Raw genomic sequence first — 17,855 nt, 5'->3', positions numbered from 1 at the left:
GTAATCTACATCTCTTAGCTACCTCTCATTAACATACCATTGTCTTCTACATTTTTAAGACTTCAGTCTCCTACCAAATTGGGTACATGCATAGCAAATAATAAACTCAGAACTGAGCAATGTTCAAATCTACATTTCTTTAGCTCTTTAGCTACCTCTCATTAACACACCATTGTCTTCTACATTCCTAGGATTTCATCTTGGGTACATGCATAGCAAACTGACTACATAGTTTTGGTTACACAGCAAATGATACAGGTTTTATACTCCATAATATTTTTATACTCCAATAATGTCTCCCCTAAACTTCCCTCCCTTAATTTTGCACATATGCCCTCTGGTGTTTGCTACTGGTGCCCTGGGAAACAGGTACCCTATCTATGCCTCTCATAATCTTGTAGATCTCTATCAAGTCCCCTCTCATTCTTCTACGCTTCAAAGAGAAAAGTCCCAGCTCTGCTAACCTTACTTCATATGACTTGTTCTCCAAAACAGGCAACATCCTGGTAAATCTCCTTTGCACCTTCTCCATAGTTTCCACATCCTTCCTATAATGAAGTGACCACAATTGAACACAATACTCTAAATGTGGTCTCACCAGAGATTTGTAGAGATGCAACATTACCTCTTTACTTTTGAACTCAATCCCCCTGTTAATGAAGCCTAGCATCCAATAGGCCTTCTTAACTACCCTATCAACCTGTGCAGCGACATTGAGGGATGTATGGATTTGAACCCCAACGTCCCTTTGTTCGTCCACACTCTTCAGTAACTGACCATTAATTCTGTACTCAGTCTTCTGGTTTGTCCTTCCAAAATGCATCACCTCACACTTGTCCGGATTGAACTCCATCTGCTATTTTTCTGCCTATTTCCGCAGCCTATCTATATCCTCTTGTAACCTTCGACAGCCTCCAGCTCCATCCACAACCACTGCAATCTTCATGTCATCTGCAAATGTACTCACCCATCCTTCCACGTCCACATCGAGGTAATTTATAAAAATCACAAATAGCAGGGGTCCCAGGACAGATCCCTGCAGCACTCCACTAGTCACAGACCTCCAGGCAGAATACTTTCCTTCCACAAATACCCTCTGCTTTCTTCCTTTAAGCCAATTTTTTTCTTATCCAAACAGCCAAGTTTCCACTTATCCCATGCTTATCCCATGGTCTCTATTCATTGGAGCGTAGAAGGTTGAGGGGGGATTTGATCGAGGTATTTAAAATTTTGAGAGGGATAGATAGAGTTGACGTGAACAAGCTGTTTCCATTGAGAGTGGGGGAGATTCAAACTAGAGGACATGATTTGAGAGTTAGGGGGCAGTAGTTTAAGGGAAACACGAGGGGGTATTTCTTTACTCAAAGAGTGATAGCTGTGTGGAATGAGCTTCCTGTAGAAGTAGTAGAGGCCAGTTCAGTTGTGTCATTTAAGGTAAAATTGGATAGGTATATGGACAGGAAAGGAGTGGAGGGTTATGGGCTGAGTGCGGGTAGGTGGGACTAGGTGAGATTAAGGGTTCGGCACGGACTAGGAGGGCCAAGATGGCCTGTTTCCGTGCTGTGATTGTTATATGGTTATATATGGTTATATGGTTCATGACTTTCTAATGAGTCTCATGAGGGACTTTGTCAAATGCTTTGCAAAAGTCCATATAGACCACATCCACTGCCCTACCCTAATCAATTTCTTTTGTTACCTCTTCAAAAAACTCGATCAGGCTCGTGAGGCACTATCTTCCCTTCACAAAGCCATGTTGACTATTCATGAGTAGACTGTACTTCTCTAAATGCTCGTAGATCCTACCCTTAAGAATCTTTTCCAGTAGTTTGCATACCACCGACTTAAGACTCACTGATCTATAGTTCCCAGGTTTCTCCCTATTTCCTTTTTTAAACAAGGGAACTACATTTGCCATTCTCTAGTCCTCCGGCACTTCCCCTGCAGCCAAAGAGGATTCAAAGATCATAGCTAATGCTCCTGCGATCTCTTCTCTCAATTCCCACAACAACCAGGGGTGTATCGTATCTGGCCCTGGGGATTTATCAATCTTAATATTTTTAAGAAGATCCAGCACTACTTCTTCCTTAATCTCCACATGGTCCAGCACACAGGTCTGCTCTACTTCGACCTCATCCTCATCAAGATTATTTTCACTTGTGAATACTGAAGCAATGTATTCATTTAGGACCTCCTCAACCTCCTCCACTTCCAGACACTTGTTGCCTTCTTCATCCTTTAGTGGTCCCACCTTTGTTATCATCCTCCTATTCTTCACATACGCATAGGGCACCTTGGGGTTCTCCTTAATCCTATATGCCAAGGCATTCTCATGCCCACTTCGAGCTCTCCTAAGTCCCGTCTTTAGCTCCTTCCTGGCTACCCTATATTTCTCACAAGCCCTTCCTACTTCCTGCTTCTTATATCTAACATATGCTTCCTTCTTCTTCTTGACCAGTTGCCTCACATGTTTTGTCAGCCACTGTTCCCTTTTCCTACCATTTTTCCTTGCCTCAGTGGGACAGACCCATCCCGAACCCAGCTCAAGTGCTCCCTGAACTTCTCCCCCATTACTTCTGTGCTTGCCCCTTTGAATATCTGTTTCCAGTTCCTGCCTCATCCCTTCAAAGTTAGCCCTTCCTCAGTTAAGCACATTACCATTTCGTCTGATTTTATCCCTTTCCATAGCTATGCTGAAGCTAAGGGAGTTGTGCTCACTCTCACCAAAATGCTCCCCCACCAAGAGGTCTGTCAACTGACCAGGTTCATTACCCAGAACAAGATCTGGTATAACCACTCCTCTCGTTGGCCGGTCCACATACTGTGTTAGAAATCCTTTTTGAACACACTTGATAAATTCAGCCCCATCTATCCCCCTTGCAATCAGGAGGTGCCAGTCAATATGAGGGAAGTTGAAATCACAGACAGACATACTTTATTGATCCCAAGGGAATTTGGGTTTCGTTACAGCCGCACCAATCAAGAATAGTGAAGAAATATAGCAATATAAAACCATAAATAATTAAATAATAATGTTAATCATTCCAAGTGGAAATAAGTCCAGGACCAGCCTATTGGCTCAGGGAGTCTGACACTCTGAGGAAGGAGTTCTAAAGTTTGATGACCACAGGTAGGAATGACTTCCTATGACGCTCAGTGTTACATCTCGGTGGAATGGGTCTCTGGCTGAATGTACTCCTGCGCCTAACCAGTACATTATGGAGTGGATAGGAGTCATTGTCCAAGATGGCATGCAACTTGGACAGCATCCTCTATTCAGAAACCACCATCAGAGAGTCCAGTTCCACCCCCACAACATCACTGGCCTTACAAATGAGTTTGTTGATTCTGTTGGTGTCTGCTACCCTCAGCTTACTGCCCTAGCATACAACAGCAAACATGATAGCACTGGCCACCACAGCCTCGTAGAACATCCTCAGTATCATCCGGCAGATGTTAAAGGACCTCAGTCTCCTCAGGAAATAGAGACGGCTCTGACCCTTCTTGTTGACAGCCTCAGTGTTCTTTGACCACTTCAGTTTATTGTCCATGCATATCCCCAGGTATTTGTAATCCTCCACTATGTCCACACTGAACCACATGAGCAATACGTCTTAAAGACATCTTAAATATCCTGGGGATATTCCCCAGGACCTTGAGGGAAGTTTGTGTAGAGATAGCAGGAGCTCTGACGGAGATCTTTAAGATGTCATTAGAAACGGGGATTGTGCCGGAGGATTGGCGTATTGCTCATGTGGTTCCATTGTTTAAAAAGGGTTCTAGAAGGAAGCCTAGCAATTATAGACCTGTCAGTTTGACATCAGTGGTGAGTAAATTAATGGAAAGTATTCTTAGAGATAGTATTTACAATTATCTGGATAGACGGGATCTGATTAGAAGTAGCCAGCATGGATTTGTGCGTGGAAGGTCATGTTTGACAAACCTTATTGAATTTTTTGAAGAAGTTACGAGGAATGTTGACGAGGGTAAGGCAGTGGATGTAGTCTATATGGACTTCAGCAAAGCCTTTGACAAAGTTCCACATGGAAAGTTAGTTAAGAAGGTTCAGTCGTTAGGTATTAATGCTGGAGTAATAAAATGGATTCAACAGTGGCTAGATGGGAGATGCCAGAGAGTAGTGGTGGATAATTGTTTATCGGGATGGAGGCCGGTGACTAGCGGGGTGCCTCAGGGATCTGTTTTGGGCCCAATGTTGTTTGTAATATACATAAATGATCTGGATGATGGGGTGGTAAATTGGATTAGTAAGTATGCCGATGATACTAAGGTAGGAGGTGTTGTGGATAATGAGGTGGATTTTCAAAGCTTGCAGGGAGATTTATGCCGGTTAGAAGAATGGGCTGAACGTTGGCAGATGGAGTTTAATGCTGAGAAGTGTGAGGTTCTACATTTTGGCAGGAATAATCCAAATAGAACATACAGAGTAAATGGTAGGGCATTGAGGAATGCAGAGGAACAGAGAGATCTGGGAATAACTGTGCATAGTTCCCTGAAAATGGAGTCTCATGTAGATAGGGTGGTGAAGAGGGCTTTTGGAACGCTGGCCTTTATAAATCAAAGCATCGAGTACAGAAGTTGGGATGTAATGCTAAAGTTGTACAAGGCATTGGTAAGGCCAAATTTGGAATATTGTGCACAGTTCTGGTCACCGAATTATAGGAAAGGTATCAATAAATTAGAGAGAGTGCAGAGACGATTTACTAGGATGTTACCTGGGTTTCAGCAATTAAGTTACAGAGAAAGGTTGAACAAGTTAGGTCTCTATTCATTGGAGCGTAGAAGGTTGAGGGGGGATTTGATCGAGGTATTTAAAATTTTGAGAGGGATAGATAGAGTTGACGTGAACAGGCTGTTTCCATTGAGAGTAGGGGAGATTCAGACGAGAGGACATGATTTGAGAGTTAGGGGGCAGAAGTTTAAGGGGAACACGAGGGGGTATTTCTTTACTCAAAGAGTGATAGCTGTGTGGAATGAGCTTCCTGTAGAAGTAGTAGAGGCCAGTTCAGTTGTGTCATTTAAGGTAAAATTGGATAGGTATATGGACAGGAAAGGAGTGGAGGGTTATGGGCTGAGTGCGGGTAGGTGGGACTAGGTGAGATTAAGGGTTCGGCTCGGACTAGGAGGGCCAAGATGGCCTGTTTCCGTGCTGTGATTGTTATATGGTTATATGGTTATGGTTATATGGAAGTTTAGGGGAGACATCAGGGGTAAGTTTTTTTACACAGAGGGTTGTGAGTGCCTGGAATGACTTGCCAGCAATGGTGGTGGAGGCTAAAATATTAGAGGTATTTAAGAGCCTTTTGGACAGGCACATGGATGAAAGAAAAATGGAGGGTTATGGGTTAGTGTGGGTTTAGTACTGTCTTAAAGGATTATATGGGTCCGCACAACATGGAGGGCTAAAGGGCCTGTACTGTGCTGTAGTGTTCTATGGTTCTATGGAGGCTCTGCATGTTGGCCTGTTGCTGGGTGAAGGCTCCGGTTTCACTCTCTTCCTTCTTTCTGACTCATTGAACTGTAACCTTAATTCGAGAACAAGACAAGGTATTTGTTTAAAACTTAAAGCGAGACAGAGGTGGATGAAGCAGGTTTTTCAGCAAACATTAAACTCCGTCCCTGAGGAATACACCGATTTTCACTCAGATGCAGAGTCGCTGACGGGATATTAAGGATAGAAGTAATGGCTATCCTTACCGATTCAGCTGGTTCTTCCGTCGAGAGGAGACCCTCCCATTTGTACCTGGTTGTGTATTGGGATTAGAAATATTCACCGACAGGCTTTATTGCCTGAGTAATCAATTTTTCAAATCGGTCACTGCACTTGAAAGTCTGATCATCTGGCTGTACTTCTACTCTGAGCATTGGTAGAGACTGAGGACTGCGGTAGCAGTCGTGAAGACAAAGAAGGCAGAATCAAAAGAGGCAAAGGAGTGCTTGCAGGACTGCTTTGATGCTGTGGCTGGACTGGACAATGTTTATGGATTTTTCTTTGATCTGGAATGACAACAGCACAGTTGTCATTTATGTCATTCAAACCCGTGCGAAGAAGTGTGTGCCTACAGAACACAGCGTACATACCCGAATCGTAGTCTGCTGAGAGTTAGGGTCTGTGGCATTCACCTCTGATGCGCCAGTACTGTACAGGAAATCTGTGTAGGACTTACGGAGATCTTTATATGAGGAAAGGAACAATTCTGAACGAGGGTGAAGGCGGGTTCACATGTATGCCAAATGTGACATGATGTGGAGGCCATGACTTCCTACAAACCAAAACATTGATATCATGAATACAATGGCAGTGATACTTGGCTCCCAGATGAGCTCTCCTCTTTTTCTGCGTGCTTTGAAAGGGAGAATAAAACTCCAGCTATGAGAATTCCTGGAGCACCCGGTGGCCGTGTGACCTCTGACTCGGATGCTGTCATCACTCTGTCCTGTCCTTGAATAGGGTGAACCGGGGCAAGTCGACAGGCCCCAATGGAGTACCTATAAAGGCTCTGAAAACCTGTGCCAACAAATTGATCAGAAGTGGCAAGGGATAGCATTTCATGTTCCTACATGTCAATATCTCTGAGGATCTAAGCTGGACCCAGGATACAGATACAGTAACAAAGAAGGCACGTCAGCGTCTGTATTTCATTCACAGTTTTATGACATTTGGTACGTCACCGAAGCCAGTCGAACATTTCTACAAATGTACCACAGTGTGAATTCTAACCATGTGCATCACTGTCTTATATTGGAGGTGACTCTATGGCACAAGGTCATAAAGAGCTGAGGAAAGTTGTGAACTGAGTCAGCTCTGTCATCACATGAGCCTCCGTAGCATTCGGGAGAGATGATCTCACCTTCAAGGAGAGATGGCTCAAAAAGGCGGCATCCATCACTTTCGCCCACCGTCCACAAAGTGCTCCTTCTCTTTGCTACCATCAGGTACAGATTCCTGGAAGCAAACACTCATTAACTCAAGAAGAACTTCTTGCGTTCAATGACCAGATCTCTCAACGGGCATTGGAGGAAGTTACAAGCGGGGATGAGGGCGGAGTAGAGAATGCTGCAGCTTCTGGGAATAATTCACAAGGCGCAGGTTATTTTTGTTCCACTGAGGAAAAAGGTCTTAAATGGCAGGGGAAGGTAACCATGGCTGAAAAAGGAAGGCAAAGACTGAATAAAGTTCAAGGAAAGGGCCTATAAGATCGCAAAACTGAGTGGGAAGTTGTATGATTAGGAAACTTTTAAAACACAACTGAACACAAATAATAAAGCGATAAGAAGGGAAAAGATGTTATCTGACAGCAGAGTAGCCAGTAATATAAAGCAGGGCACTCAAAGATTTGTTTTATTCGGTTATATAAAGGGTAAAAGGTAGGTGAGAGATGATATTGGACTGTTGGAAATGATGCTGGTGAGGTAGTATTGGGGAATAAAGAACCTGCAGAAAAATGTAATGGGTACAGGGACGTCAGCAGAGTAGCAAAGACGTGTGTTTACGAGGGAGAATGAGGAAAGTGAAGGAGACATGTATTCCAAAATGAAGAAATACTCCAATAGAAAAATAGTACAGCCGTGGCTTACAAGGGAAGTCAAAGCTAATGTAAAAACAAAAGAGAGGGCATACGATAAAACAAAACGTTAGTGGGAAGATACTGTAGAGGATTGGGGATTTTTTAAAGTCCTACATAGAGCAACTAAAAATCATTAGAAGGGAAGTGATGAAATATGAAAGCAAACTAGCAACTAACATCAAACTGGATAGTAAATTCTTTTACAAGTATGTAAAAAATAAAAGAGAGATGAGAGGTGATATAGGACCGCTAGAAAATGAGGCAGGAGAAATACTAACGGTGGACAAAGAGGTGGCAGTTGAACTAAATGAGTAGCTTGCATCAATCTTCACTGTGGAAGATATTAGCACTGTGCCAGATGTTGTAGTGTATGAAGGAAGATAGGAGGGCGCAGTTACTATAATAAGCGATAAGGTGCTCAAAAAGCTGAAAAACCTAAAAGTACATTTGTTACCCAGACCAGATTACCTGCATCCTAGCATTCGAAAAGATGTAGCATGGGAGATAGTGCCAGGATTAGAAATTATATCTCAAAAATCATTGGTGTTGGAGGACAGGAATATTGCAAATGTCACTCCACTCTTTAAGAAAGGAGGAAGGCAGCAGACAACAAATTATAGACCAGTTAGACTGATCTCAATCGTTGTGAGGATGGTAGAGTTAAATCTTAAGGATAAGGTGATGGAGTACTTTGTGACACAGGACAAGATAGAACAAAGGAAAATCCTGCTTAACGAACGTGTTGCGATTCTTTACAGAGATTACAAATAGGATAGATAAAGAGGGATGCAGTGCATGTTGTCTAGATGTTGTACCCAAAGCCCTTTGACAAGGTGCCACACATGAGGCTGCTTAGTAAGTTAAGAGCCCATGTTATTTCAAGAAAATTACTAAGATGGTTAGAGCATTGGCTCATTGGAAGAAAGAAGCGAGTGGGAAAAAAAGGATCCTTCTGTGATCGGCTGGCACTGTCCAGTGGTGTTCCACAGAGATCGGTGTTGGGACCACTTATTTTTAATGCTATATGTAAATGATTTACATGATGAAATATATGGCTTTGTTGCCAGCTGTTCAGATGATACGAAAATTGGTGAAAGGGCAGGTAGTGTTGAGGCAGGATGCAGATGGACTTAGATAGATTGGGAGAATGGGCAAGAAAGTGTCAAATGAAATATAATGTTGGAAAATACATGGTCATTCATTTTGGTCATAGAAATAATTGTGCGGAAAAAATTCTAAACCAGGAGAAAATTCAAATATATGCTCTGCAAAAAGGCTTGGGATTCCTTCTGCAGAACACTCTAAAGCTTAACTTGCTGTTATGGTCCGGTCCGGAGCCCGCATTCCGGGTCTTGATTCAGTCCACAGACTCCGGATTCCAGGTCTTGCAGCCGTCCCTCTTTTTGCCCTTGAGCCCAATTAGTCACACCTGTGGGTCACCGTGGCTTGTTGGGGCTCAAGGATGCCCATAGGCTGGCAGTGTATATAGGGGGCTCTGGGACTGAGTGGAGTTGGGGGGTCGTCCTGCTTGCCCTGTTCCTCCAGTTGCCCTAGCTTGGAGTTCCCCTCGTTAAAGACGGGTTCTTCGGTTAAGACTGGCAGTCACCCTGGACCTAGTTCCCTTCCTATCCCTTGCCTCCGTCGGGCAAGCCTAGCCGGACTGCTGTTGCCCGGCGGGGAACTCTGCCCCTTTCCATCCCTCGCTGCCGACGGGTTGTGCCCTGCAACCTACCCAGGTGCCCCACGACCTGCTCAGGCCCCGGTGTTGCTGCCTGGGAGGTCCAGGCCCTACCCAGAAGTTATGAGGCCCACCCAGTGAACTTCTAGACCCTGCCTGAACTCTGGGATCCACCTTGCCTGAGCTCTAAGACCCCTGGAACTCCAGAATCAGCTTGAACGTCACGTCCCTCACACACACCACGGTCACCACATCTTGTCTATCATTTAGTTGTTCCCATCCTGCCCCTAGTACTTCAGTGCCTGCGTCTATGCACTTGAGTCCAGCCTCCTGCCCCCTTATGACACTTGCAGGTTGAGGCAGTGGTGAGGAAGAAAAATGCAATGTTAGCATTCATTTCAAGATGTCTGGAATATCAGAGCAAGGATGCGATGCTGAGGATTTACAAGGCACTTGTGTGGCCTCACCTTGAGTATTGTAAATAGTTTTGAGCCGCACATCTTAGACAAGGTGTGATGGCACGGACAGGGTCCTGACTGGGTTCACAAGGATGATTCCAGAAGTGAAAAGGTCATCATACGATGGAAGTTTGATGGTCTGTATCTGTACTCGCTGGAATTTAGAAGGATAATGATGCACCATCAATAACTCTCAGAGACGGGAGGCAAACAATAGGCTTTTATTAGCAACAAAAGTGACCACAACATCTTGGAGACTGAGGGAGGAGCAGTGCCTCCAATTGCCTTTATACAGGGGTCTGTGGGAGGAGCCACAGGAGCAGCCAACAGAGGGGCGTGTCCAGACAGGTATACACATAGTTTACCACATTCACATTTGTTTTAAAAGAGAGTCCCCACGAGGTGAAGTTTCTTACAAGTATATTTACAGGTTAAGTCTATCAGGTGGTCGAGTCTGTCACTGCGATCTACGTAGCACCGGTGGTGATTGCACCAGTGACGGTGGTTGAGCTGGCTCCGGCCTGACTTGAGGTGCCAGCCCGTTAGGCGTCAGTAATCCTTCATGCGTGTGCATGGCGCCCAGTATGGGAGTGTCGTAAGGAGTCTGTGTTGGGCTTGGTGTGCACGGTGTCTCGTGGGTATATACATCGGTGGGTACCGGCTTCATAGTCACCGTGAAGTGTTCGGGGTAGGGGTCTGGTGCTACTGCAGGTGCCAGGTCGCAGACGGAGACCGTGTCCTCCCGCCCATCAGGTAAGATCATGTAGGCATACTGGGGGTTCACATGAATTAGGTGAACCCTCTCGACCATTGGGGAGTATTTATTGCTCCTCGCATGTTTCCGGAGCAGCACTGGCCCTGGAGACGTCAGCCAAGCCGGTAGGGTGGTCCCAGTGGCAAACTTCCTGGGAAAAGAAAAGAGCTGCACATGAAGGGGTGGCATTGGTGGAAGTGCATAACAGGGTGCGGATGGAGTGGAGTGCCTCGCGGAGGACCTCCTGCCAGCGAGAGACCAGCAATCTGTTTGACCTAAGGCCTAAGAGTGTGGCCTTGCACACAGTGGCATTCTCCCTCTCCACCTCTCCATTCCCCCGGGGATTATAGCTCGTGGTCCTACTAGTAGCAATACCCCTAGCCAGCAGGTACTGGCGCAGCTCATCACTCATAAAAGAGGAGCCTCTATCACTGTGGATATAGCAGGGATATCCAAACAGAGTGAAAAGCTGGTGCAGGGCTTTTATGATGGACGTGGCCGTGGTATCGGGGCAGGGGATGGCAAAGGGGAACCCCGAGTACTCATCGATTATGTTGAGAAAGTAGACATTGTGGTCAGTGGAGGGAAGGGGGCCCTTAAAGTCGACACTCAGTTGCTCAAAGGGGCGGGTGACCATGATAGATTGTGCCTGCTCAGGACGGTAGAAGTGCGGTTTGCACTCAGCACAGACTTGACAGTCCCTGGTCATCGTCCTGATTTCCTCAAGGGAGTAAGGCAGGTTCCGGGCTTTCAGGAAATGGTAAAGTCGGGTGTCCCCCGGGTGGCAAAGATCTGCATGTGCGCGCTGGCACATGCTCCCCGTGATAGGGCATCAGAGGGCTCATTGAGCCTTCCAGGCCGGTACAGGATGTTATAGTTGTAGGTGGAGAGTTCTATTCTCCACCTCAAAATTTTATCATTTTTGATTTTGCCCTGCTGTTGGTTGCTGAACATGAATGCAACTGAGCGCTGGTCGGTCAGCAAGGTGAACCTTTTGCCAGCGAGATAGTACCTCCAGTGCCTAATAGCTTCCTCTATGGCCTGGGCTTCTTTCTCCACCGCGGAGTGCCGAATTTCAGGGCCCTGAAGGGTACGAGAGAAGAATGCTACCGGCCTTCCTGCCTGATTGAGGGCAGCAGACAGCGCGAGGTCGGAGGCGTCACTCTCTACTTGGAAGGGAATGGTCTCATCCACCACATGCATCGTTGCTTTGGCAATGACCCCTTTAATGCGGCTGAAGGCCACGCGGGCCTCGGCTGAGAGGGGAAATGCGGTGGACTTGACCAGGGGGCTGCCCTTGTCTGCATAATGAGGGACCCATTGGGCGTAATAGGAAAAGAAGCCCAGGCACTCTGAGGGCTCTGAGGGTGGTGGGAGGAGGGAGTTCAAACAGGGAGAGCATACGGTCGGGGTTAGGGCCAATGATCCCGTTCATCACAACATACCCAAGGATAGCAAGTCGGATGGTTCCAAACACACACTTGTCCCTGTTATAGGTGAGGTTAAGAGCTTTGGCCGCTTGGAAAAATCATTGGAGGTTGGTGTCATGATCCTGCCAGTCGTGACCACAGATGGTGATGTTATCCAGATATGGGAACGTGGCCTTCAGTTGGCACTGGTCCACCATCCGGTCCATTTCCCTCTGGAAGACAGAGACACCATTCATGACACCGAAGGGGACGCGCAGGAAGTGATAGAGCCTACCGCCCACCTCGAAGGCGGTGTAGGGGCGGTCCTCCGGATGGATGGGGAGCTGATGGTAAGCAGATTTCAGGTCTATGGTGGAGTACACCTTGTACTGAGCTATCTGATTGACCATATCTGCGATGCAGGGTAGGGGGTACGCGTCAAGCTGCGTGAACCTATTGATGGTCTGGCTATAGTCCACGACCATCTTATTTTTCTGCCCAGTCTAAACAATGACCACCTGGGCCCTCGAAGGACTTGTGCTTGGCACAATGATCCCTTCCCTGAGCAGCCGCTGCCCCTCCGACTTAATGAAAGTCCTGTCTCCCGCACTGTACCTCCTGCTTTTAGTTGCCACAGGTTTACAGTCAGGGGTCAGGTTGGTGAACAGCGGTGGGGGAGGGATCTTGAGGGTGGAGAGGCTGCAAGTGGTGTCAGTAGCGTGGCCGTTCTCATGGTGTTGGGTGGGATGTGCGGGTCGGTGTGTGTGTGTGTGTGGTCAGTAGCAGGGTATATGATGAAGTCCCACAAAACTGAGGATTTCTGACAGTGATTGGTGGGAGGGGCCCATCATACTCCATTGTCACACTTTTCAGGTGGCTCTGGAAGTCGAGCCCCAATAGCACAGGGGCACACAGTTGAGGCATGACCAGTAACGCGAAGTTCCAATATTCTGTGCCCTGAACCACCAATGTTGCTACACAACCCTGCCGGATGTCTGTGGAATGCGATCCAGAAGCCATGGTGACCTTCTGGCTTACTGGCTGTGTCACGAGTCCGCAGCGTTGCACTGTGTCCGGGTGAATAAAACTCTCAGTGCTGCCCATGTCAAACAGGCAGCTAGTCCTGTGCCCCTCCGCCAGGATGTCCATCATTGACCTTGCGAGCTGGTGTGGAGCGCTTTGGTCGAGGGTCATGGAGGCCAGAGTAGCATCGCCGTCTAGGTGCCCGGTAAGCACCCGTGGGTCGGGTGCGGGGAGAGGTGGCGCTGACAAAGATGGCCACACACGAGGCGCTGCTCGACCCCGCTCGTGGTTTGGACTTACAGGCCTTGGCGAAGTGACCCTTCTTTCCGCAGCCGGAGCAGGTAGCTACTCGGGCCAGGCAGCATTTTCAGGGGTGCTTTTCGAGTCCGCAGAATTAACACTGCACAGACTTGAGACTGGCAGCAGCCGTGGTCGATACGCTGGGTTGCGGGGACTTCACGGACTCACGACTGGCAGGAGCCGAGGTCGATTTGCCGGCGGGTTGCGGGGTCTGCAGCGTCCATGGGGCCGACGGGAAATCGCGTGCCTGGACAGCGTCAGCATTGTGCAGAGCACCCTCCAGCATGTCAGCCAGCTCAATCACTGAATGTAAGGTAAGATTGGTGTGTTCCAGCAGCCGCTGGCGCACGTACACTGACCTGATCCCCGTAACGAATGCGTCTCTTACTGGCAGCTCTGCATGCTGCTCCGCCGTCAGTCCCCTGCAGTCGCAGGCAGGCATGAGTGTCTGTAGGCCCAGACAAAACTCAGAGCTCAACTCTCCAGCCCACTGCTGCCGTGTCGCTAAGCGATGTCTTGTGTAGACGGTGTTCACCAGCCGCTGGTATTGTCTTTTGAGGGCGTCCAGTGCCCCTTAGTAGGTCGGCAGGTCCCTGTTCAGGGAGTAGACCTGCAGACTGAACCTGGAGAGAAGATTTTTGTGTTTCATTGCAGGCTCGGTCACATGAATCTCTTCCAGGTATGATTGGAAGCATGCAAGCTAGAGGTCAAAAGCGATGCTGGCTTCCAGAGATTGAGGGTCAATATCCAATCTATGGGGTCGTAAAATTCTCTCCATGTTTTAAAATTGCTGCTAATAAAATTGATGCACTATCAACAACTCTCGGAGATGGGAGGCAAACAATAGGCCTTTATTAGCAGCAAAAGTGACCACAACATCTTGGAGACTGAAGGAGGAGCAGTGCCTCCAATCATCTTTATACAGGGGTCTGTGGGAGGAGCCACAGGAGCAGTCAGCAGAGGGGCGTGTCCAGACAGGTATACACATAGTTTACCACAGATAAGGGGAGAGCTCTTTTGAATGTTGAAAGGCCTAGATAGAGTAGATGCGGAAAGGATGTTTCCTATGGTGGGAAAGAGCACTGCCTCAGGATAGAGGAAAGTCCAGTCAAGAGAGAGATGTAGAGAAATATCTTTACTCAGAAGGTAGAGAATTTGTTGATTTTTTTTTTGCCACATGCAGCTGTGGAGGCCAAGTCGTTGGGTGTATTTAAGACAGAGATTGATAGGTTCTTGATGGGACATGACATCAAAAGTTATGGGGTGAAATCTGGGAAATGGGTTTTAGTTGGAGAAAAAAAGATCAGCTGTAATTGAATGACGGAGCAGACTTCATGGGCCAAAAGGCCTACATCTGCTCATATGTCTTATGGTCTTATGGATTCAGACTCCAACAGTGACCACTGTATCCCGGTTATCCTTTTCTCATTGCACAACAAGTACTGGTCGTACAATATTTCATGATCCGTATGAAGGTGTGGGACCTCTCAAACAAAATATTTATCAGGAACAGATTCTGGAAATGAAAATAAAATGTGGGATTGGAGCTAACAAAAACAGATCCCACATGATTCATTGGAGATGAATGCATGGGATTTCCCATACACCAGGAGTTTGAATACAAGTTACTGGATGACCTCGGCTTGCACTGGAGAGCAAGGATATAATTGATCAAAGTAACAGGGAAGTAGTCACCCCGAAGATGCAGGGTCGAGTAGCTGGGTGACCGTCAGGACAAATGGAAATAGGCAGTTAGAGCAGAGCACCGCTGTGGCCATTCCCCTCAAAAACAAGTATATTACTTTGGATGCTTTTCCGGGGAATAATCTCTGCAGAGAATGCCACAGCAACGGGGTTACAGGCACTGAGCATGGGTCCGTGGTGCAGAAAGGAATGAGAGAAGAAGAGAACGGGACTGATAGGGGACACGATACTGAGGGAAGCAAATGCCATGTTAGCATTCATTTCAGGAAGTCCAGAATATAAAAGCAAGGTTGCAATGCTGAGGTGAGGCGCTGGTGTTGCCTCACCTTGAGTATTGTAAAAGGTATTGGGTCCCTCATCTTAGAGAAGATGTGCTGGCATTTGAGAGGATCCAGACGGTGTTCATAAGGATGATTCCAGGAATGGAAGGGTTATCGTACCAGGAACGTTTAATGCCTCTGGATCTGTACTCTCATTGAAGGCAGAGACAGAGTAGATTCGGAGAGGATGTTTCTCATGGTGGGAGTGTCGAGGAAAAGTGGGTACTGGCTCAGGACAGAGAGGTGCCCTTACAAAATGGAGATGTGGAGAAATTTCTTTAGCCAAGGGGTGCTGAATTTGTGCAATTTGTTGGCACATGCAGCTGTGGAAGTCACGTCATTGGGTGTATTTAATGCAGAGACTGATAGGTTCTTCATTGGACATGACATCTCTGGTTACAGGGACAAGGCCAGGAACTGGGGTTGAGGAGGAGATTAAAAAAAAGGATCAGCTATGATTAAATGGTGGACCAGATTCAATGGGCCAGATGACCTAATTCTGTTCCTATATTTTAAGCTCTTTTGGTCTTATTGTCATTGTTTTGCTTTGGTTATCATCAGTGCATTTGCTTTAAATTCTAACTGCCTTAAATCCAGTAAGAAAAAATATGTCACCTATGGATAAACATCGGCTTTGCTCCGTTACTTGACTTTGGACCTAATAAAAAATCTCATAATTTCTGAGTTTTGTAAAATTTACAAAAACAGAAAATATACAGTAAACAACTGATGCAAATAATACAACAGCAGAAAATGGCACAAAAGATCAATGGTGAGAAGGAAGCTGCTATGTCAGTGAGAGAAATCAGCATTTTGTGTTAAACACTGCATTTCTATGCTGGGAAATTCGCTTCAATAGTTTGATGAAGATGACTCCTTACATTAATCGCAGATGACACCCATATCACTGTGGATGCGTTGATGTCCTTCGAGTAACATATTTATTCTAATTGTTTATTAAGTTATTTCTCATACACATTGACAGTATTGTGACACCAAACGAAGCTAAAAGCAAAGAGGTGTGAACATTCCCTTTTGAGGGAAAAGATATTCGAATTTAACAGCCATCCAAATGCCTTTGCTTAACTTTAAAAATCTTAACATACCTCGATTTTTGTTAATTATGTGAAGGTGATAGTGCACGTTATAAAATTTTGAGACATAGGGTTGCTTAATTTCTGCGTCCGACATATAGCAGTGATATTAAGCATGATTCGGATTTTGATTCCAAATCTGAGATACCAACAGTCGCCCACAGGGCTACGTGAATATATGGCATGTTTACTAGAGACATGAATGATGCAGAAATTTAGTTGATTTACCAAGAAAACTTACAATTGGATTTCTGTTGGATCAACAGAACCAACCACATAACGTCACCAAATGCTTGACTCCTTTCCTCAGCTCCTCCCTGAGTTTGCTCTGTGTCACTGTGTTGATTGTTTTGAATAAGGGGAAGTCGAATGGATGGAACATGAAATGCAAGGAGGTAGTAATGCTCTGCCAAGAGGAAATGGAACTGCTTCTTGACGCTGACTTTGTTTTTTAATCTCTTTCGTTTACTGTTATAGAGTTCAACACCGGTGCTGTGTGAAGTGTTGTATGGGTCCTGTTCCTGGATCATTGCAATTGGTGAAATTTTAAATTCATAACATTAACAGACACAATCCATTAGATTCAACGCTTCCGCAGAGTGGACACTTTAATTACGAGGAAAAGTAACACAAAAAGAAAATCCAGGTTAGTGTTGAAGGAGCAAGTAAATTCAAGGCTATAGCCCATACCTGGATCGGGGATGATATTACATACTTATTATTTTCCCTGGTAAACTGATGAATGGATAACTACAGTTTACCGCTCTAACACTATTCCGTGCTGCCTTAGACAAATGGAAACATGTCCAGGTGCTGTGTTACTTACAGCACCCCCTTTCTGCGAAATCTATCCCACTCCTCCTCCATTCTCATTCGGACTCCGTCCTCTTCTTCTGCACAAATCGCTGCCCTCTCTTCCATCAGTTCTTCAGTCATCCTCTCATCACCACCTGAATTTATCTGTCTGGATCTAATTTTACCCATACAACCATAAGACATAGGGGCATAATTTACCCAGATAAAGACTTAGTTTCACAGTTGCCAGAGGTGAAGAATTACACAGATTCACCATTCTCTTTCTCAAGAAATACCTCCTCATCTCCGTTGAAAAAGGACGCCCTTCAGTTCTCAGGCTGTGTCCTCTGGTCATAGACTCTCCCACCACAGGAATCATCCTCTTCACATCCACTCTATCAAGGTTTCTCACCATGCAATCAGTTTCAATGAGTGCACCCCTCATTCTTCTGAATTCTAGTCTATACCAGCTAGGCCATCAAATGATATACCTCTGACAAGCCATTCAATACTGGAATATTTTCCATGAATCTCCTTTTGACACCTCCCCAGGCTCAACACACCCATTCTGAGATAAGTGGGCCAAACCTGTGCACAATCTCTAATAACAGCACTGACAGCACTGTAGGTGTACATACACCTCAAGGACTGCAGCGTTCAAGAAGGCAACGCATCACCCTCTTCTCAAAGGTAACTGGGAATGGGCAATAAATGATGGCAGCGATCACAACCAG

Source organism: Hypanus sabinus, chromosome 14 (genome assembly GCF_030144855.1).
Source record: "Hypanus sabinus isolate sHypSab1 chromosome 14, sHypSab1.hap1, whole genome shotgun sequence".
Taxonomy (NCBI): Eukaryota; Metazoa; Chordata; class Chondrichthyes; order Myliobatiformes; family Dasyatidae; genus Hypanus; species Hypanus sabinus.
This window is presented reverse-complemented; position numbering follows the sequence as displayed.